General features: G+C 38.1%; 1 long non-coding RNA gene across 5 annotated transcripts in view; it reads left to right on the top strand.

Moving 5' to 3' along the window:
• The window catches only part of LOC102062819 (uncharacterized), a 119,868-nt gene extending 101,268 nt beyond the window's left edge, over positions 1-18,600 (top strand). For 4 of the 5 annotated variants that reach the window (XR_012580059.1, XR_003381972.2, XR_003381973.2 and 1 more), the window contains one exon: positions 1,851-15,749. This is a non-coding gene — a long non-coding RNA (uncharacterized LOC102062819). The other variant, XR_012580061.1, reaches the window with a different exon arrangement.
• Positions 18,601-23,601: the final 5,001 nt, after the last annotated feature.

The raw sequence follows: 23,601 nt of genomic DNA, 5'->3' as shown, positions 1-23,601 counted from the left end.
GAGAATTTGGCACTGGGCTCCTGAAATATTTTAAGGTCCAGAACTTCATTCAGTGGATTTATTCTGTTTCCTTTCCATCTGCAGGGTGTGGAAGAAAGGCAACAGCTTTCTTTTGTCCCATTTCACAGACTCCAGTTTACTTCAGTTACATACCCCCTTATCCCATCAGAGCAAAATAGTTTATGAATTCAGATTCATGCAGTTGTTTCTACTGTCTGAGTTAAAATGTTCCAGAAAGTTGATTTGAAGAGCAAGAGGGATAAAGTGATGATTTACAATGTTCATGGCATTGCCATGGTTTGATTTCTCCCAGCAACACCCAGATATGTTCAAATGCAGCTGCTGCTATGTCACTGTAAGCTTTTGTTATTGTGTCCAAATCCTTACGGGGGTGGGGGTGGTGTCCAGATGTTAATTGAAGATCCAGGAAATCCTTCATACTGAGGTCAGAGACATTTACATCCCTGGGTTCAGTCTGAGAAACTAAAAACTTGGAATGGAATTTTTTCCAACCTTTTTTTTCCCTGACATTCAGGGTGGCAGCAGCTGTTAGTGCTGATGTTAATGACTTTGTGCCCAAAAAGACACAGCGAATGACAGATTGTTAATGATTATATAGGGTGATCATCTTTCTTTCTATCTTTTTATTATTGTTGATATCATTCATTGTTACTGACCAGATTTCAATATCATCATTCACAAACTGCCCTTCATCTCAGAAATCAGACTGCTTAGTTTAGGTGGAGCAGCAAATTCCTCACTGGGGTAAAAGAGTTGATTCTGCTATTTATGTTAGAGATAGGAAGATTTTCTTTCAATTGTGGAGCACAAGGAGTAGCACACCATTATAAACTCCAATTTCTACATATCTTCTGGTATTCCAGCATTAAAAAGACATAACCATGAATGTCACAACCATGGCCAGAATGTTGCAAATACTTATGGGGATGCTGAATTTTAGATATGCAAGTCCAGTGAAATTCATCAAGGATAGTAATACGCAAGCAAAAAATGATGCTGATATTTAGAGATAAAAAAGGCAAATAAACACAACTCTCTGAGTTACTACCCAGGGATGTGGGCTAGTAATGACATTGTTGTTGTAAGAACATAAATCCTAGGCATACGTCAGAAGCTGGCCATCTTTCAGTTATCTGGAAAAAATCCAAGAGCAGAGGTACAATTCATGTTTCTGTGGGATGTATGGCTCCCTTTTCTGTACATTTTCCATTCCATTTTTATTTGTGTGTTGTGTGTGTGTTGGGAGTGAACTGGGGCCATGCTAGTGGCAGCGAGTGCTCAAACAAACAAGCTCTGCTAAACCCTGTGGCAGAGGGAGGCTGGGGGCGAGCCCAGGAGCTGAGTCAGTGTGCTCAAATGGAGAAATTTAGTGGGAATACATCAACATCAGAAAAGTGATGGCTGGAAATGCATCTGAGCTCTAGGGTGGGCTATTTTAAGTATGAAGAATTAATTGTAGCTGACCTCAGAAAAGTCTGCAGGTTGGACACTCTTTTATAATGTGTGACAGGCTTGTCAAGTACTCAGACCAGACACGTGAATGCATCAGTTCAGCAAAGCTGGGCTTCAGATCCAGTTTCTTTTTCTTGCATGCTGGCACCCTATTTGCCTGGCTCTTTTAGAGGACATGAAGGTGAGCAGCAGGAGTAGGGAAAGCAAAGCTTTCACTTGCTCTTTATATTTTTCCAAGAAAAGTAGAAAGGTCTGAAAGGTCTCCATTTCATCCCAATATGGAATGGAAAACCGTTTCTCAAATTGAACATATTCCTGGAATGGGAATAAACAATTTCCTGCTTATTTCTATTAATGGTTCTTCATTCTTTCCACAGATTTCAGATTATGAAGGCCAAACACCTTTGAATACTGGTCCTTGCAGGAGATGCTTGGAATGGTTGCTCATGTGTGAGTGAAGATGGAGGGCAGTGGCCATATAAAAACATCCCACACTTTCCTTCCTTTATTTTCATAGTATTCCTTTGGCCTTCAACTAACACCAATCATTTAGGAGAAGAAAGATATGATGAAAGCCTGTCATAAATAATTATATAGTCCTGCATTTCTCTCAGCAATGTTCAGCACTTATTTTTGAAGCATGCCACCACTAATACACAATTGTTAAAATGCTTCAAGTTATTTGCTTTTTGTGTAATGATGATTTTTTTTTCCACTGATGTTTTTTATTTGATGAAAACAATGCAACTGACTTGGAGCCAAGAAGATCCTGTATTCTAACCCATGTGAGACACGGATTTGACTAAGACCTTGTCATCCTAAGCGTGATTGACGGGGTTAAAAAGAAAAAAAAAAATAGAAAAAAGAAACAAAGTTAGGAGGTAGCAGGAAAAAATGAACAAATGTCCACTGATTGAATACTTGACACCTCTGGTGAATGAACTTGGGCAAGATGATTCATAGTATGATGGTTTTATTAGATTAGAGATATTGCTAATTAAGTAAGCAGCTGTTGCAGCCAAGTGCTTCATCTTCTAACCATTTTTCTCTTTGCTGTTCTCTGGAATCCTGTGTCTCTTATTATATAGTTGTACGCAGAACTTGTAATAATTTTCCATGCCTTTTATGCCTTAAATTAATCTAGCATAATATTGCATGGGAACCTTCTGCCAAGATGTTCTGGTGAATGTTCTAGTGCAGCATATATCTGGCCTCTTATAGAGCAGCAGAAAGCTTTACCTCAGTGCTCAGAGATCGACAGCATCACTTCTTCATTTCCATGTCATGTTTAAAGTGTTGCTTTTAAACTAGTTTGTCTTTGTTGTGCAATGTTAGCTCTAGAAAAGATAGAAGATAAAACACCTTACTCTTTTATAATTACCATCAAAATGTGATATCTAGTCACATTTTGACTCAATTTTAGCAACTTTTAATGTCAAGATGTAGGAATTGCAAGAAATAGTAAACTGGACAAAGAGAAGAAAAGGAAGATAATACCTTTACAATAGTGCATTAGCTTTACAGAGATAAAATTTTTAACACTATGGTAGTCCAGCATTCTAGTGCAGCATATAACTGGCCTCTTATAGAGCAGCAGATAGCTCTACCTCAGTGCTCAGAGATTGACACCATCACTGTTGAAGAAATCTGCCAGTTTATCTGTCCAAAAGTACTAAAAGATACTTATCAGCCTTCTACTACTCTTCCTTGCAAGACTGAGCAAAACTGCATAGAATTTTCTTTCCCATCACCAGGCTGGGAATCACTTGCATTGGTGATGTGTTACTTCTGCAAGAAAATGTATTGCTGCAATTAGACTAGGAGATTGCTCAGCTCAAGCCTTAAAAGCCTTGAACTTCCTCACAAAAGAAGTTTTCACTTCAGATGATTTCAGCACTGGTATAATGAGTCAGAGCACAGGAAAAACATTCCTGTAAATCTTGAGAAGTACTCTGGGTAGGCAAATATCATATACCTTCTGCATAAACTGCAGTTCAGTTCTGATTTTGGCCGTGCAAAATTTTGGCTGATCATGTGAATGGGTCCAGATAGTTGCACCTTCACTCCATTCCCCGAGCCTAGAATGCCATGAACACTTTAATCTTAGCAGGACAAAATGGTTTGCACTACTGTATTCAGCCAGATTGGAGTTCAGGCAGAATGGGTATGTAACAGTCTGAACATGTCTGTCCTACATTTGTTTACTTGCAAACTCTGAAGCAAGTGAAATCCACGTAGCATGCATTTCATAGATTAGGTAGGTACAGGAAATGCCATTTTGAGAGAAAGAAGGATCAGATACAAAGGACACATAACTATTAAGCAAACTGCCCTGTCTGACCATTTATACTCCCAGTGCCAGAGACTTTCACTGCCGGGACCAAAGTCCCTTCACAGGGGGCAGCTCCACTGAACCCACAGTTGTCCTGCTTGGCTCCCCACACACCCCATTCCACAGTCAGACCAGGTTTCCTGGCCAGTTCACCTTCTGGTTTCCCATAGAAGGGTCAGAGTTCTGGTTCCTTGAAGCCATTTACTCACAGTGCAGTGAAACAGAAAGAACTTGAGCTGCTGCCTCCAAGGAGGGACCCCCAACAAAGGAAGCCCTGGGCTGTTATACCTCCAGTCCAAGGGCACAAAAGTCTCATTCCTCCTCTTCAGTCCTCAGCTCCTGAGTGCCTTTGAGTGTCTGGTCCCTGGACATGGGTCCCCAGGCCCTTTCTTATGCAAGGGGTCAGCGGTTCACAGCCCCTTGCCTCCTGCTCTCAACCTGCTACTCACAGTGAACCTGCACACTGAGCTACCTGCTCTGAATGTACCCATTAACACGAGAATTTATAGAACAATTCAAATATTTAAAGGCAACTTGCCAAAAATCTTGCTATAAATCATGGGCATATTTACACAGAACAGAAGTAATATTACCTATCACAGAGTTTGTACTCAGAATTAGGAATAAACAGGAAGCTAAATTTCATGGGTGAAGTTCCAGTTAAAGATATTGTAAATAGAAAGAACAGATTAATGAGAATGATGTGTTGTAATCAGGGCTATAGGGGGATAGATTATAAGAAAATAAAGATAGCGTTTTATTTTTTATTTATTGTATTTTTATTTTATTTTTTTAATTTTAATTTTTCTATTTTTAAAATTTTTTAAATTTTAAAATTTATTTTTATTTTTATTTTATTTATATTTTATTATTTATATTTTATTTATTTAAATATTTCAATTTTATTTTAAAATATTTATTTTATTTTATTTTATTTTTATTTTATTTTCTTTTTTAATTTTATTCTTATTTCATTTTACTTTAGATAGTGGTAGAATTTTTGCTGGAGTTTATCTTCTTTTGGTCCCAAATGATTTCTGATCGTTATATATGAGCAATAAAAAATGTGACTGTGTGGGCTGGCTATAATGAAGCTGGGATTTTGTATTCATTCATCACAAGATGTAACTCCTAAGTGCATCTGTTATCTATTTCAAGATTGTATTTCTTTTGGGTAGTTTTATGGATAATTGAGTTAGTGAGGATCTTGGTAGAAAATCATCTGGAAAGAAGGTACATAGAGATTTCAATGTGGTTTCTCTTTTGTGTACTCAGTCGTGACAGAAGAATTAAAAAAATTGTTTACTTTATAGAGATTTAGCCACATAAGCTTTAGCTTAACATTTCATGCAGTCATGATGACCCTCTCTATCTGTTACATGGAAATTCATCTGTTGTCTTGTACACCTGTCCTGTGATGTGGAGAACACTTATCCCTCAGCAATTACTATACAGATTCTAAATATTATCATAGATGAGATGCTTCCAGTGGCTGAAAATATAAAACTCGCTTTTGGGATACAACAAAAACCTCTCTGCTCAGGTTAAACTCTCTGAGAAGCCCTCCAAAGAGAGAGAAACATTCGGGTCTTGCAACGTCTTAGTGAAAGCTGGGTATAAACTTCAGCAGGTACAGATAAAACTCCAGTCTCAGGCATTAGGCTGCCCCTCTTCCCTAGAAAAGGAGGCATGTGGCAACAAAAGCCTACATGCAAAAATTCTGATCTCATTTAAAACTCTCTAGTCATGTGTTGCTTGTATATATAATTACAGTGAACTTCAGAAGCAGCAGAAGCAGTGAGTTGCTGACACAAGGGAAGGAAATGGAGGTAGGCATAAGCTCGAACAGGGTCACATGCATGAGTCAGAGGAGAGTGTAGAGACTCGCTGTGCAAACAGCAGAAGCTGTTTAAAGAAATACCTTCTCAGCTGTTTGCTTACTGGAGTCTACTGTTCCTGTAACTCTGCTGGTAGGAAGGAATATGTATGAATCAGAGGCTTCCACTCACAGACCCACATCTTCATGCAAGACCACTTTTATTACCTGTGTTAGCGAAGACTCTGGACCTTATGGTACCATCAGGGAGATACAGGCACAAACTAAATTACTCTGATTCTGTGATGAGATGGGAGAAGAAAATGGTGAGCAGTAGAAAGCTGTAAATTAATAGCCAGACATCCACCAGAAATGGTTTCTCAAAAACCTAAATTGGTGAAGAAGTCTATTTTCCACTACCTCCAAAAACCTCTGTCATTCCTTCGTGTGTGCCGAAATCAGAAATTTGTTTATGGTAGAAAATATGCTTAGTGCTAGAGGAGGTACAAAAGTATAAGCAAGGATTAAATACCTGACTCCTCCTCATTTTCAGCATGACCTATGTTATAAATCAAGAAGCTTACTGTAACAAAGTGTTGCCCTCTCTACCTTTCAAGTATTTCACAGTGGACCTCAATGCACTGTTTTTCAATGTATTTCTGAGAAGCATTTAGTTTTTGCCTAGAAATTGCTGTGCTATTTTTGCATATTCAGATCTCTGTATCATTCCAGTTTGGAGAGGTTTCTGTTTCCATATGAAGATAGAATGAATCAGTGTTGCTTCCATCCGTACTGCCATTCCCCCAAATGCTTTCACAGATGTACTGGGAACATGGAGTTCTGTGGTCTGTAACTGTAATACCCCAGACTGGGCTGCTCTCAAAAGCCACCCTTCAGAAACCATATGATTATAAGTAACTCAAGGCTGGTAGGAGTTACCACACATTACATGAGGAAGGATCCCATGAGGCTGCTCAGGTGATAGCAAAGCTTTAACAGGAAAAAGATTTCACAGAAGCAAAATTTCACTGAAGGTTTCCAGCAATCTGATTTGCATGATTAGGAGAAGAAAATTCCCATGTCCCTAAAAGTGGCCAGCCCACTAGATGGCCCAATACCTACTAGATGACTTACAAGGAAGCTCTAGTGGTTGTCATATCACTTCTTTTCAATTTGTTGTGTACATTTTGGCTTGCTGTCAAAAAGCTTGGTGCTTGGTACTGGCTCTTCATATACTTTATTCTCCTCAGAAATCTAGCATATACTCCTGCGTATAAGAAGACAGGTGATTTTATACATAGCCTGCTGTGAGAATGAGTTCACAGCATCATGGCACATCAGTTGTAATAGCTCAGCACAGGTATCAGTGTGAGTTCAGAAGGGAACAACTAATTAAATCCAGATTCCTGATGAGGGAATCAGGGAAGGTAACAAAGTACGGTAGCAAGACAATGACAACAGGAGGGAGAGGAAGGTCTTCAGCTCCTAGGACTTCCAACTCAGCAACCCTGGGCGTTTTTTTCCTGACACTCTAATAGCAATAACATCAATAACAGTTAGGAATAAAGTGTTACACTAACAGTTAAGAGAAAAATGAAGGCCACATAATCTTTCCCTATCTGTGAGACACTTAGGCTCCACCAGCTGTGCTGGCTGGCTTCCTACATCTGGGTTCCAAAATGGGTAACAAGAAAACTCTGAGAGTACTATTTTAAGAACTCTGGCACCAAGCAGAGAGGAGAAAGGGAAAAAAAATCTCAACTCTCCACTTCTTTACTGAAATCATTCTGTTGAAAGCATTTCTGTTTGGCTGCCACAGCTCACCAAGCAGCCTAATGTGCCAGCTATTAGTACCCAGCAGAGAGCATGTTTGCAGCTATTCAGCAAAACTATCACATGTCCTTACCGAAGGAAAGAGGGATCAGCTGCCGAATACTGGAGCTGATGAAGAGCAGAGCTATTAAAGCAAGCAATAAAAAAACCCACTACCCAGAATGCAGACTGATTTTTATTATTATTTTTTTAACCTAATGGATGACATTTATAAGTGGAAAGTATGAGTCAGTATGCTGTGCCAGCATGGGGTCTTTATGATGTTTTCATCTTGCTTGTTCTTCCTTCTTGGCTAGGACCATTCTGTCTTGTTGATTTGTAAGTTTTAGGTTCCTTGCAGTACTTTGGAGATGGGCATTCACATGTGTTTTTGTGTGCATGTAAGAAGTGACCATAGGTCAGTGAACTGGAAGTAAAGGACTAAACTGCTCAAGAAAATTTTTAGGGAGTAGTGGGACTACTTTACAGTGCTGGGACCGCTTAGATAAGTTATTGCTGCCAAAGTGTCACCACTGCCAAATGTGGCAGTGACGTGAGTGTGGGAGGCTAACGCCCACTTGCTAGCGAGGACAAAATGGACACATCTCCCTCTCTGCAACCACTAATCTAAGCCAAAATAAAAACAGAGTACTGTTTGTCCTTTGGTAGCACATGAGCAAATAGAGTGCATTTGACACAGAGCTTCTCTGCAATGTCACATCTCTAGCATGTAACCAAGAAACAAAATTATACTACTTATTGAGATGATATCAGAGTCTGGTTACCTCAGAAACAACACACTCAATTCTAGATTCTGACTCCAGAAAGTTCTCTCTACATTGCAAAATCAGGCCTGAAGCACTTCCCAGGGTGAATTAATCAAGGAATGCCAGCTATGGGAAAGTCCCCTTCTGACCCAGCATTGTTTCATGGCGGCTTCTCCTATTCTGCAAGTCCCTGACACTGAATTCACATTTTGACAAGCAAACTCCTGCTAGGAGAGTAATTTCCAAGGCCCATGCAAGGCAATGTCGCCTAGCCATGGTGGTCTGGGCTGGTGCAGCAGCGGGGTCACCCCACAGCTTCCTGAGAGTGCCAGGAGGTGTGAGGGACCCGCAGAGCCTTTGCCTTCCTTTTCCCACAGCTGATATGGGTCATGCTCAGCGCAGCTGAAAATTGAGCCCTCAGGCAGGGAGCTATAATGAATTCACTAGATTAGGCAATGAAAGCCAGTGTGAACAAAACAACCAGCTGGCTCAAGAATATTTCTCACCAGCATAAAAATGCTATAGTAGGGGAGGAAACAAGCTTCAGAACTGTCCCCTTTCATTCCTCTGAAAATCATGCCCATCTTTAATGCATATTCTTATAGCCTCCATATATCTGTGAAAGTGAAAAGAAGTAAAGGTATTCTCATCCTCTCTGTACTGTTTCAGCCATTGAAAATAGTAAACTCATGTAAGAATGTGAGGCAGCTTGAAAATAACTTGTTTATGGGGGAATTTTACTTGAAGCCCTATAATTTTTTTCTTTTCTTTCATAATGAGTATCAGAATCTAACTACATCATTCAGGTCTTTGTAATTATTTTTTAATTCTGGAAAACTAAAAGTTTTGTAAGTATTTAGAAGTATTATTTCTAAAAATTCTAAAGTAATAAAATTATACATATAGGGTAGTATAGTTCCAGAATCAGAAACTGAAAAGCTGCCCTATCCTTATTACTGGAAGTGGAAAAATTGTTTCAGCATAGAGTGACAGACAAGACTTGACTCCAGTTTCTTTGCTTTTGTCTAGGGTTGTGTTGAAACCCTGTGTTTCCAAACGTTGTTTTTCCTTTATCTGAAAGGTGACTTTTCATATGTGAGCCAATCCACCCACACTCTTCCTGTGATTATTCTCAAGAAATAAGAAGAAAATTCCACACAATGTCCATACCCAATAGGATCGCAAGCCTAGTTTCACTGGATTAATAGTTTGCTTTCCTTTCTAGTTCACAAGAAATGTGTGTTCCTATGAGGTGATTTTGGAAAATGTGTTATTCGACTGGAGGAATCTTGCCTATGGATGCCACCAGAAAAAAAAGATGTCAGTAAAAAACAGCCTCACATTTGTATTTGAAGGAGTGAAAGGCAACACTTAGGAATTCCCACATGGCATTGCCCTTGCAATCTCCTGAGGAAATCCACCGTAAAATACAGTATGTGCTGAGAACAGGCTGGGGCACCTAAATTTGGATTGCTTTTGGCTTCAGCTATCCAGAAATCCCCAGAACAGGTGCCAAATTAAGTCACCCTACTAGCTGCTTTCCATGGCTGAAGGTCAGTAATAGTTAACATGGAAAGGAATTTGGATAGCACATCTCACAATCCGAGAGTGCTGTGCCTGCTCAAACATACCAATGCATTCTTACCTCAGAAAACCTCAAGTGCAGAGCAGTTTCACTTTCCTTTGACATGGCAGCAGCTTACAGTTTGTAAGGAAAACACATTAGTCTTTGGTATCAATGTTAATTTATGCCACATTTCCCATCTATTTATAACTCCAGCATTCTAAATTAGACTATTAGATGCAAATATATTGTAATCTGACAGAAGGCAAAATATTCCATAAATCTGATTTGGAAAAGGGAAATATTCATTTATATATAGCTGACTAATGGCTCTACATTTGCAATTTCAGAAACATGATTTCTTCAAAGAACTGCTGACAATCCATGTTAAACTTTGAAGATTAGTGTGTTTAGCCATAATTTTGCTCCCATTTGAATTTTATTTTGTTGTCAACTTGTTTCTTATTGCATTCTTTGTTTCTTAGAACTTGTATAAATAGAGGATTTTTGTTTCTTGAAAGCCTTTTGATCTCCTTTTCATTTCCCACCTGCAATTATAACTCTTTCTGGGTGACATCACCCATTAGATGCAGTGGAAAGAATTCTGATAAATAGCTGAATAAAGAATTATTGACATCAAGTGGAAAATAGCCCTCTGGAACTGATGAGCTCTCAAAAAGTCTGTCTGCATGCAAGAATCACGAATGAGAATCATTACAATCAGGCAAATATAGAAAATACTCTGTGCAAGGTGTTCAGTGCAAACTCAATGTCCAGAACTGGGAAACTCATGAAGGTGGTTGTTAGTGCAAAGTTAAATATTTAACCTCGTTAGCTAGAGAGTATTCGCAAGTGTGGATACACCAGCAGTGATATATTATGATGCTTTATTTCAGTAAACAGGGAATTAGAACAGTCCCTGCAATTTCTCTTTTTTTCCCCACATCTTATTAAATTCAGACAGGGTGCACTTTTAAGAATATCCTTCTGTATAGATGGATTTCATTCCCCAGTGAAACACTCAGTAAGTGCATGGTAAGTCCACATCCCTATCGGTTCTCTATTTTACCATTTTCCTTAGTCCTCAGACTATTAGTTGTTACATCTATGTCCAAACTCTGAGCAAGCATTAAACAGTATAATTCTTTGAATGTGGCTGGAGTTACCCTTAAACTGGTCCAGTCATGAATCTTGTATTCTTCTAAAGAACTGAAGCAAGCACTGGTATATACAACTGTTGTAGTTTTGGTCTGGAATTTTTTTTTTTTGGTCTGTGTGTGTGTGTAAACTAGAGTTACACTGATGTTAAGCACAGACCATATCCATATTTACTACATAGATACAGAGTTATGGACTGCAACCCACTTCCTTCTTTTAGGAATGAAATTATCTTTGAGGAGACATAACAAGCAGATGTTGTTCTTGGGCTCTCTCTGGTCTGTTGCAGTGCTTCCTAACATTCACAGCATAAAATTGAAGACAGGCAGTGTGTAGCATGTACCAATAATCCTAAGTCTTGGTTCTTCTTTTGTAGGAACAGAAGAAGTGTAGAGAGGAGATTCTGTCACTTTACATTTTTTTCCAGAGAAGACAGAAGCATTATCTATCTCAGTTTTGGTACTCTTGGTTTGCTGTCTAGAAGGAATGTGATAGATAATTCCAGAAAATTTTGAGGCTTACTAGACTAGAGTTTAACCCATGGTTATAGATTATCATCATTACAGTGACTTTTTATAAAAATCTGCTAGACCTTTCTTCACTGAATAATAAGAAATAAAAAGTTACTGGGCTTCAGAATATGTTGAAAGACCATGGCACATAGAGATTCAGTAATAACCTCTAACAGAATACAACAGACATACAGAGTCTTACAGTCACAATAGGTCTGTGTCCACAATCACAAAGGTATTTCCCATAGCTCTTGTACCAGCACTGCTTACTAATAGGCATGGATAATGATGGATAATGTCAGGGCTTTCCATTGTACTTTGAACTTACACAGCTTATCACTTCATAGTAGAGATGATCCAAATGTATTCTCTGGTTCAAAAGCACTTCCCCTCTGGAACAACTTAATAGGTGTTCCTACTTCAAACTAAATTATTTCCAGTTACCTCTAAACCTAGTTATAGCTAGAATTTTTTTCATACATGGGTTATATCTGCTCTAAATCCATCAAAGCCACTGTAGGTTTATACTATTGCAAAAGCAAAAATAAAACAGGCACTGCCTATCCTCTCATTCCCAGGAGCAGCTGACTCTCCCTCTTTGGAATGGCACTTATGGGAAATCCATGATCTCTGCAGAAATGACCAAACTAGATTTGATTTAAAGCAGATATTTTGAGAATTCAGTTAGACAGAGTATGTAAGTGAGGTGATGAAAGATTCTGCTAAGTCATCCCTGGTCTTCTGATAGATCCCTGGTCTCAAACACAAAGAGAGATGGAAATCAGAAAATGGTTTTAGAGACTCTGATTCTGGGAGAGATGTGTTTTGCATATGACCCTTTCAAAAATGTCAGCAACAGTGTATTTGACTTTCTTGATCTTTGAATCAATACCTTCTGGCTACATAAGACACTAGCAAACACATTTTGACTCCAAACAAATTATTTCAAAACTGTCACAAGTGACTTTTTACATGGAACATCATTTATATGACATTTACAGTTCCTGGCAAAAGCCGGTACAGACACACCCAAAGAGCCACTATTTTCCTCTGAGAAAGGAGAACCTCAGAATGATTCTTTTACCAAAGAAGACAAGCAGTTTGTTGGATGGAAGACTTCTACTTCATACATCTTATTTAAAATCATATAGGTAATAGGTAGTCATTAAAGGGAACACTGTGACCCCTGTGAGTGCTGTTGGTGATGTCACATAGCTGCACTGTGTGCTTCATACTGTCCAGATGACACAATTTCTCATTTTTCTTCAGTCTGGGTTGAGATCATTGCTTGGGTGAGAGGCAATTACCTAAAGCACATCTGAGAGATGCTGGCAGACTGTCTGAGAGAGGTAGTCTGAGTCTGAAGGAGCAATTTCCTTCCTTTTAGCCAAGCTTGGGGAATGAGAGAACCTTTTAGGATCTTTAGGTGCATCTTGATGCATTGGCAACAACAGTAGCCAGGGAATTGTTCTATTTTCTTGTTTACAAGCACATGTCCAAATGAAGATTTTCCAATGTTTTGTCTATCCAGGGTAAGCAATTATACACTCTAGGTTTTAAAAGCATTGCAAACCTCATCAGGAGAAAAATACACTTTGTTTTCTACTCCAGGTCTTTTGTGCATTGCTGCTTAATTGCTATCCTCACTTCCATCACCATTTCCATTCTGGACGTGCACTAATTGCTGTTCATTTTAGTTCATTGTATCTGAAGGACACAGTCACTTACAAGGCAACAGATAAGATCACAAGTGGAATATATGCTCATGGTCCTCACATCTGGAGTTCTGGATGGATGAACTTCTGCCCCAGTGTTATCTTTATTTTCTGGTTTAGTGTGTTGATTTTCATTGAATACTACTGATATAATAACTTATTATAATAACTACATATAATATCAGATTATAATGCAACTATTATAATGAAGATATAATAACTTGGGATTTTATTAAGAGGAAACTTGTCCAGGTTTTGAAGGTTGGAAGGCATTTATTTTAAATTGTGCCATCTTGATTTAATCAATAAAGTGAGGTTTTGTATACATATGTGAATATATATATTTATCCAGAATATTTGGGACAGGTGCATCATATAAATTGACCAGATGATTGCATTAATTACATAGCTGTTGAAGATATTAAAAGCAAGAATTTGCTAGAAAATGCCATAAAATTGCTAGTACAGAAACTGAGGCATGATTGTGGTTTGTCAGACATACTTATCTGAAGGCTTCTCTTTAATAATTAGTGCTGTTAGAGAAGATTAGATGACTTCATTGCCCAGCACAGAGGAATGAATCTATTTCACAGGTTGATGCAAACAGAAGGAGTTAGCTGAAATAGTTTATTGGGTTCAGTCCCTCACTATTACTGCATTGCACACAGCTGTTACCAGGTCAGAGAGTGTTTTATTTCTAGTTCACCATTAAAGGTGCATTATAACCTCTTTATTAGTTTTTCTGAACATAGCACATACCATCATAAATGTTTTATGAATGCATTCAGAAAACAGGTAGCACAGCTTGTCTGTTTTTGCAGACTATTACCAACTAGTGCTGCTAGGGCAGCATGAGGACTGAGACTTCCACTGAGAAACTGTCTAAGATCTTATTTCTTGTAACAATTTCAGTTAAAGTACATCTCAAGAGATTAACCAAGTGGATGGCAGTAGGAATGAATACAGGTTTTACAGAAGTCTATTCCAAAGATGAGCCAATTCAATAGTGGTCTTTTCTGTAGTTTCACAGTGTTTTCTGGGATTTTACAAGAGATCTTCAGAGTAAAATATTTTCTCATTGTAATTTAAGAGAGTAAGCAGGCAACACAGACTTTTCAAATGTATGAATTTTGTTCGGAAATCCTTGTATCTAGTGCCCATATTTTAGCCATCTGTTAGTTAGGCATTGTCTTTCACTATTGTATTAACATGTAGGACTTTCATTATACTTTCATTGCTTTGGTTTCTTTGGAAAGAGAGAAGTTTTCTGTTAAAACATCAAATGTGAGCTTCATTATAAATAATTAAAACTGTTCTGCTAACTCTGTCAGTCTGCAAAGACATCCAGATAACCAAAATTTTACCGTTAGGGTCATGTTTGGACAAACATCTATGAGAACAAGATTTCTTATCAGATTCCAGCACTTCCACTTGGCATCTCAGCTGGAAATACCAGAAGAAAAGCCTTTCTGTTAGGCTATGGTCATTTCCAGCTCTAGTCCCTGGTGGAAATCAGAGGTGCCAAATTAATTCTGCTTATGAAGGGTTCAAAGTAAGTTCATTTCCAAACATGCATTAAGGTTTCTTTTGTATTTCTTCCTTAAAGCCTGTGTGGAGGCTTGTTTTGTAAATGCCAGGCGTTTTTGTGGTTTTGTTTGTTTGTGGTTTTCTTTTTTTTATTTGTTTGGCTTAGGCTTGATTTCTGTTTTATTCTGTTGTTTGTTTTTTTAAAAAAATTGCTATTTGTAAACCAGGAGTATCTTCACTTCTAATTGCTGTCACAGGATGTGACTCCGGCCAATAGTTCTAAAGAGGACTGTTGTTTTCACATATGTTAATTGTCTCTTTTTCTGTAAAAGAGAAAGGAAATGGTTAAGGGATTGGAGGGAACTTTCCTTAGGTTAATTATGTGATAGATGAGTAATGCGATGATTGACTCTCACAATTAATAGACAAATATCATGTATATAGGTTAAGAAAAGTTTCATAGATTTATAGTTATGTTGTACCCCCCTGCGTGGTTATCAAGGAACAGCTGGAGATGGGACATCTGAGAGGGCTGGCTTGTCACTATGGTGACATCTGACCTCCAATCAGGATTTGAGGAAGAGATCTCCACCACTGGACCGTGAAGAAGGGGTTGATGGACAGAACTTTGGGAGGGGTTAGAGAGTTAAAAGGAGAAACCTCCATGGTGAGGGAGAGCACATGGTGGGCAAAGTCTTTTGGTCCAGGTGACATAACCTTTTGTTTTTGCTCAGTCTTCTGGTGTACTTTTGATAAGGTTTAATAAACCTTCCTAAACTATGAAAAGTGAGTGGCTATTTCTCACAGTTATTAAGTCTCGCTCTTTTCCACACAGTACTTTTTCCTCCCCAAGGAGACTTGAGCAGCAATCCTTTAGATTCCCTAAGACTACCCTAATGACTGCATTTCAGCATAGTCTGGGAGTGGGAAGGAAGAGAGTCTTGGCCAATTTAGCTGAAGCTATTCACCTTTTAATAAAAAAAATACAAATTAGATGAAGATGTTTAATACACATAATATTCTGACAAATGATTAAGCTAAAAGATGGTTTTATTCTCTGTGTTTACCCCAACATTTAGATGACTGCATATGAATAGATCTGTTTCTGCTGGAGAGGTAGACCAGATTTTCTGTTACAAAATGTGTTAAAACCAAGGCTGTGCTTGCAGAAGGTGAGTTCAAGACCTCTGAGGGAGATGAATGTGAGTTGAAGACTTTCAAAACCTTTTCTGAGTGCTCTAATGGCAACAGTGAACATGGCATAAGCATCTCTTTCAGCAATTTTTCTTTGTGTATGATGACAGATCCAGTAGAAGTGTTGTGAGAACTCCCAGACCTTGAGGGAACATTTAGTTGGATTTTTAGTTCAGTGGATATTTAGTTCACACAGGTATGGTTTGAGTGTTTTGCTTTCACATGCACACAAGTAGATATTTGAGGTCAAACTGGGACTGGTCTTGATGAATTCCCCTCTTTAGTCAATGAAGGCACTGTCAGAGGGTCATTCATCCTACATACCTTAGGCTCACATCTTGATGGGCTAAGTTCTTCTTGAAGGTTTCCATTTCTCTGCACAGTAGGAACCTGGATATACAGCTTTGCTTATATTAACTTTTAAGGGTAACTGGTAGCAATTCTGCTGTTAAAAACTGGAAGTATAACTTCTAGAAGAGGATACATTTGCAAAATTCAGACATCTATACTGTTTGATTACAGTTTGTGGAGTCTTTGCAAATTAAAATTTTGAATGTCAGCAGTAAAAAAAAAGAAGCAGATAGTGTAACCTACCAGACAGGGTAGCTCTCCCTTATGGCTGATCTGTGGAAAGTGTGCACCTGTTGCCAGATTCCTAATCAGAATGCTGTGTTATCAATATACTGTTGTATATAATCTTAGGAAATCATGTGCCAGCACAAGGTAGGGACAGAAATATCCTTTTGACAGCTAGAAACTCAAGCTATACATCAGGCCCTGTTTAATCCATTCTGGTTTAATTCTGATGTTTGTGCTAGAAAAAAGGGTTATCTCATTGTATGGAGAAGTACTACAGTCTTGGAGAAAGTGAACCAAGTTTCCTGCTGCTTGAAACAGGAGAGGTGATGATTAGAGTTATTGGAGGTTCACCTAAGGTAACGCAGCTACTTTGGCTCAATGTAACATCTTTGCCTAGAAAGCAGGTGTCCTGGGGTGACGTTATGATGCTTGTATATCCCCATTCATCTGTTCTGTGCCTTTAAGACCGGCACTGAAGAGTGGAAGTTTTGTTTGGGTTTCTCTTATCAGGACACAGAGACAAGCAGTACACAGAGCTGTTTTTTTACTTCCAGCTTTGGCTTGCTGCTTTTGCTTGCTGCTTTTGCTTGCTCTCTTTTTCTGCTCTTGCTTCTGCTCTGCTTTCTGCCTCTGCTTATTAGCTAGTTCTAGCTAAACAGTCCACATTGCTTCCTGGACTGTTTCTCCTCTCCTGTTCCTGTGACCATCTCGAACCTGCTCCGGACTGGGACCCGGGAACACCAAGGGTTCGGCTGCAGCGGCTGGCCCAGCGCCGGAGGGACTGAGAACAGAGCAACCACCCCCTAAAGAGACTTTCTGATTTTGCCATCTTTCTCAGAGCGGTGTCATTGGGTATTGTTCATTTTGTGTGCTGGGGGGTGCGGGGCCAGTCAAATAAACAGGTTCTTTCCACCTCTCTCCGAGGAATTTTTTCCCGAACCGGCTGGGGGGAGGGGCCGTGTGGGTTTCACTTTCTGGAGGGGCCCTCCTTTGCAGATTCTTTAACAAATTTGCCCTAAACCAGTACAGCAGGAGTCCAGGCTCATCTCCTGCCTGAAATTAACTATTTTTCTGTGTGTATTTTCTTGAATTTAGAAAACTGCATGGATTGTACCTGTGAGTTGTCTCTGTTGAGGAACAGAGTGGAAATCCAGCAAAGTTACTAATCCAGTTATTGGGCCATTTCTCATTTCTTCCTGCAGATTTCACCTTCTTGGCTAAGGAAGACAACAGTTTTTGAATATCAACATCACCAGGAACTGCCTTCTATATAGGCTGTGCACTGTTGTGCTTATAATCCTTGACCCAGACTGTGAGCTGGGAAGGGACAGACTCTTTCCAGTTCCTAATAATTCATTTGGCCCACTCAAGGGCCAATTATTTTTAACAGTGGTTCCTTACCTCTTTGGAATAAAAGAACTTCAGAGAGGGCCAAGGAAGCAGAGCTGTGACACACATCTGTTCAGATCACAGTGCCAATGGAGTTTGTGAAATGATGCGTTTTTCATGTCAAAAATCCTGGTTCCTTCTTTCTGCATAAAGTACATTTTTTTCCTCCAGAAGTTAATTAATTTATGCTTCATAATGTTTCTTCTATTACTAACATTGCAGCCTGCTGCACAATTTGCACATCAGGTGTTTCTTCTTTTTTTAGGCTTTCAAACAACTGTAGGGTGACACTAGCTGTTCAGCAAGACAGAGCACATACTACCCATTGCTAATTCTTCTTCAAAGCAGCAGTTGAATTAACATAAGCTTTAAGTGGGCGTTATGTATTCATTTGCACATTTTCTGCTGCTGCTTATGACTAGTTTAGCTGCAATCTGCTGCACATAAAGGATTACTGCACAGATACAGAGCTTTATAGAAGTAACACATCCTTCAGGTATCTCTGCATAAACTCATGCATCAAACTATGGGTCATTAATTTTAAATGTCTGGAGGCAGAGAGATACAAATCTCTTTCTCTCTCTTTCTCTACCCTGTCTCACTCACTACCAGCTCTAGACAGACACAGTAAATTGGCACTCCCCAAAACCTACCTCATCATCATGAGTCATGTGTCAGTTTATTGTCCTTTTTCTCTGCTGTCTATTATTTAGGTGAGTTATTTGTTAAAAAATACACCCACAATACTCTAGTCGTAAATGAGTCCAGGTTTTTTTGTTTGGGTTCTTTTGTTTTTTTGGTTTTGGGTTCTTTTTTTTTTTTAATTTTTATTTAGATCAGAACACTGAACCTGATAAAAAGGAAGTGATTACTGTGCTTCCTTTTTTATACACCATTGCTGTAGTATCCCCAGCCAGAAAGACTGCATGCATGGCCCTTTTGCTGGGTGTATTGAAATAACTTTGTTAAACTATTTCCTTTGAAAGAATAAGATAAATATGACTATATAATTCTATACAAGATCTCAATTCAGATATTTTTTGCAGAAGTTCCAGTAGCAGCTCCCAAGTACCACTTTTTTTTTTCATTTTTTTTTTCTGGATAAGCACCATTTGCAGAAAAATATCAGTACTGTTGCTCTCTGAATTGGTATAAATCAGGCCATATGCTATTTCTGATTCTGGAAAATATGATCTTTTTCTTCTCCCTTCTGCTTAGAAATTACTTTGCATGGCTTTTTTTTTTTTTTTTTTTCTCCCAGAGCATATTATATACTGTGTTTTGTTGATGTATACAGTGGTAATTTCCAAGACCACATAGGAAAAAAATGTACAGTGTGTGGTGTTTGTTTGGATGGTTTACCCAGTCATTGCACAGTGAAGGCAGAACTGTCATGAATTGTTCATTTAGTATCAGTTACCACTGTGACCACTCTGTGCAAGTTGCTTTGCAAACAGAACTATAGAGATCTGTTTATTCTCTTACCTCACTGAGAGCATTTCATAAAGAATGCTTGTAGGGGATTACATGAAAAAATGTGTGGCCTTTTTTGTGGTTTGCTTTATTTTTGTTTTTTTCCTGACCTACATTTTATGTGGCATATGTCAGGAGAGCTTAAGCATTTTATAGTACTACTTCTGTATGCACTTTCAAACACCTTTTCCTGCTGCCTCTGGTTGCTATGTATGAGAACCTGTGCACAGTATCACTGAAGATATGTCAAATTTTGAATGTCAAGCAAGGTAGCAGATCTATTCCAGGGGCAGATGGCTAAAAGTCAGATTGTGACTGAAGTATATTAGGCCCTAGTGTAAGGTCATGTATTTTTCTGATATCTCCAAGCAATGTGGCACAAGCTGCCTTACTTCCTCCACTCTCTTTGGTATCACTGAGTCAGGCTGTAGTTGTGAGAGGTGAAAGGAAGGGTGGCTGACAAATTGCAGAAACCACTGTAAGAACTGAGATGAGAGGACTGATGTCCATGTTTCATACAGAATGTTCTGTATGAAATCCATATCTTGACATTAATTTCAAATAATTCCTGATAAATTGTTCCTTTTGCTTCTGGGGTAGTGTAGTATGCAGTATAGTTTCCAACGACTAGTAGTTTGCTAATTGGGAACCCTACTTGATAAAGGAAACAATTAACATTTCAACTCACTTTGAAATGCTAAACATACATTCTTTAAGCAACATTTTTTTAATGCTATTGGCTACTTAGTTTAATAATATATTCATGCCTGAATATTCTTTTAAAAAACCCCAGTGGAAATAGCTTGGATGCAGTAACTAAGTGATAAGTTGACAAGTTTCTTTTCAGCTGTAGGTAAAATGTCCCTGTTGTCATGTATGCTGTTTGACATTTTAAAAATTGCGTTTTGAAACTCCTTTTGGAGTTTTCCAACAGGGAAAGACAAAAGATATCATAATATCCTAAACCTTTTATTTGAACAAGAACAAATAAGTGCCACACTAAAATCATAATTAAGAGGTTTTTTCTTGCTTGCTTTTAAAATCTTTTTTCACATTCAATTGTACAGTTTTTGAGTTCTTAATATATAACACACTGCATCCATTCTCATGGAGGAAAAACTCAAGCCTTTGGCATGAGGTCATATTCATCTCCCCAGATTTTACTCATGAAATATGCATGCATTTAATCTAAACTGATCAAGCAGACTTCATTTGAGACAACTCCATCCCACCTTAATGCAAGTGTCTTGGGCCAGCAGGATGAATGACCCTCTCGAGATGCCTGCCTCTCCATTAAAGACAGCTGGTGCCGAGATGACCATCCTAGATTTGATGTCACATCTAACTTTTAGATGATTAAAGCTTGATGAGGTAAATTGCATGTAAAATCACATAAAAATTTATATGGCACAATATGGACTGAAGAACTTATATGGCACAATATGGACTTAAGAACTTACAAGAAATTCCAACATTAATTATAATATAGGAGAAATGCAAAATAAGTTAGCTACCAAAATTTTTTGCTACTATAATACTTTGCAATATGACTTCATGTGAAACAAGTCAACAATGCAGGAAAGAAGGCTGAATAATCAGGGAAATTATCATTCTCCTCAAGAGAAGAAAACAGCTCTCATTCTTTGCTCTGTTCCCTAGGTAATGATCCACCTTACCCTCCATCCTCACCTCAAAGGCTATAGGCAATAGAAGAAATAAAAGAAAAAAGTTGTCTCTAAGGAACAAAATATAGTCCAGGACAACAGGGCAAATTAGGGGGACAATAAAGGTGATAAATTATGGGAAACTGAATTCAGTTATGAAATAAACAAATACACTTACTATTCTTTAAAAATGTCTCAACTGGTTCATCCTTATCTGCCTAATTTTGTTAAAATGGTGCTTCCTAATGAAAATTATTTCAGCATTAATTTACTGTGTGGTTTTTTTTGTAGTGCATTTGGTAAACTCATTTACAAAAACATTCATGTTATTCAGGAGCACCACCACAAGTAAAATACAAACTCTCATTTTATAAAGTAAAAAGAAAACATAAAAATAAAACACCATGGTATTATAACCCCCCATATTTAAATAAATTCATTCCATACACTTACTTTCACAATAGTTTCAGCCATGTGATTCCTGTGTAAACAGCGGTAATGACTTGAGAGAATGGCATTTTACTAGTGCATAGTGATCATCCATTTGCATATAGGAATGAGGATTTGGTAATAATTTTCCTTCAGAGAAAAGTATTACACTCTGGGGACTTCGTGTAACTTATTTTCACCAGAAAGCTAAGAAAATGCCTTTGAAAAACTCTCAACTACCTGTGGGATGCATCAGATATTCATGCTTCAGATTCTGCTGATGGAAGCTACTGGGCAAACACTGTTATTGTAATGAGTTGTCTGCATTCACTAATGACCAGAATATTTTATCAGAAAACACTTTCTGATGTTGGAACCTTAGACCTTAATTTTTAGATCAAACAATAGAACTTAAACATATAAAACCTCATTTTGTTACTTTTATGTCAGATCTTTGCTGGTGCTGTGTACTCAGAACATCCAATGGCTTCCGGAAGAGCCATTTTATGCCTCAGCACCTCCAAAAATGAGATTGTGGAAAACTGGCTTGAAAATCTCATGTAAGTAATACTGACTGAAAAGCAATGGCATTTCAAGACTAAATGTTTTGTTTATGGTATCAGTCATTGTAAATGATGCAAGCTTCTGTATTTAGTTTTTGGAGACATTATTTGTACTTTACACAAAACAAGTGCCATTACTAAATTAGCTAGTTTGAGCAATCGCCCTTTTAAAAATAATTAACTCTGTGAACACTTGTTGGAAAGTCAGCCTGGAGCTTTTCCATTGCATTGCTTCTGCTTAATGATGAACTATGGCTACACAGGGCCTTGCTGTCATTTGGGTATGTGGTCCCATCATAACCAGTGAGCAACTCAGAGAATCACTACTCATCAATATGGATGTGGTTGTACTGTTTGTTTCTAAAGGAAGATGGTTCATAAATGCCAGGGGAGAAAAGGACTCTGTAAATATGAAAACAAATAGTACATTCATTAAAACCAGAAGTTTTCTAAATAGAAGAAATTCTACTAAATTCAGTAGAATTACAATCTCAGAATGCCATTATCCAAAGCTACATGGAAATTTTGTCTGTAGAATTCCCATCAATTATGACATGAATATTTCTGATAGTGATTATTACTGTTTCCCTTTTGTCCAAATGTTGCACCTAATTTTTTTAAACAGAAACCTTATTTACACTTGAATGTACTTCTCTGGCAGGGTTGTAACATTAGCCCTCATTCAGCAAATGTTTAAGATAATTATAGACAACACAGTTCATAAGAAGCCATGATAGGTATAGGACAACAGCCTCTCTGCTCTGGCTGATTAGATATTTGAGAGATCTGAAAGCATGTTGATGATGTTGTAAGGCAATGCCAAGACAACAAGTTCCGCCCAAAAGTATAATTCAGACTATGGCATAAGTATCAGCTGTTACACCATCTTGCTGAAAGTCTCATTGTGTCATTCTTGTACCTGCTAAACTGCACAGATCCATAGGTTACAATGGATCCACAATTCTAGGAAGGTGCCAAAGCAAAGAATGATCAGAGAGGTAAAAAATGGGAGACTGTCTTTGCAGTTAAGATCCAAATTAAAGTCCTTTTATTTTGCTTTTAACTGAGAAAAAAAAAAAAAAAAACCACAACAAAACAATGTATGTTTAAATATTATTTTTAAATACTATATCTATCTTGCTGTTTAGAAGTGGATATATACTCACACATATATATGCATGTGTATGGATATCTGCCCTTTTAAAAGGAAAGAAATTCAGTCACATGTCTGTGCAGCTCCTGTATTATTCAATTAGCCCCAAGGTGTTAGGGTGATCTTGTCCTTTATGAATCTAAAAGATGAAAAGCTCACCCTAAGTTGTGCATCTTCATTTATTTCAAGAATCAGAATCATAATTTGTTTCCATGGTCACTGGTCTTTTCTGGAGGACAGCTGATGCCTTCTGCCTTCATTTCTCTCCAAGACCAGAAGAATCTCTCAGGAGCTGCCCAAACTTCTATATAAAATATAGAGGCAAGTACAAGACTGACTTTGACTGGACTCACATTTTAGATGACTAAAATTAGTGATGTGAATCCTGCCCATCTAGGTTCATTATCTGTATGTAGAGACTTGGTGTTGTGTAGTAAATGCAGACTACAACAGATAATATCCTTGTAGGTTCCCAGAACTT

The sequence above is a fragment of the Zonotrichia albicollis genome, chromosome 4, assembly GCF_047830755.1.
Source record: "Zonotrichia albicollis isolate bZonAlb1 chromosome 4, bZonAlb1.hap1, whole genome shotgun sequence".
Classification (NCBI taxonomy): domain Eukaryota; kingdom Metazoa; phylum Chordata; class Aves; order Passeriformes; family Passerellidae; genus Zonotrichia; species Zonotrichia albicollis.
This window is presented reverse-complemented; position numbering and strand designations above follow the sequence as displayed.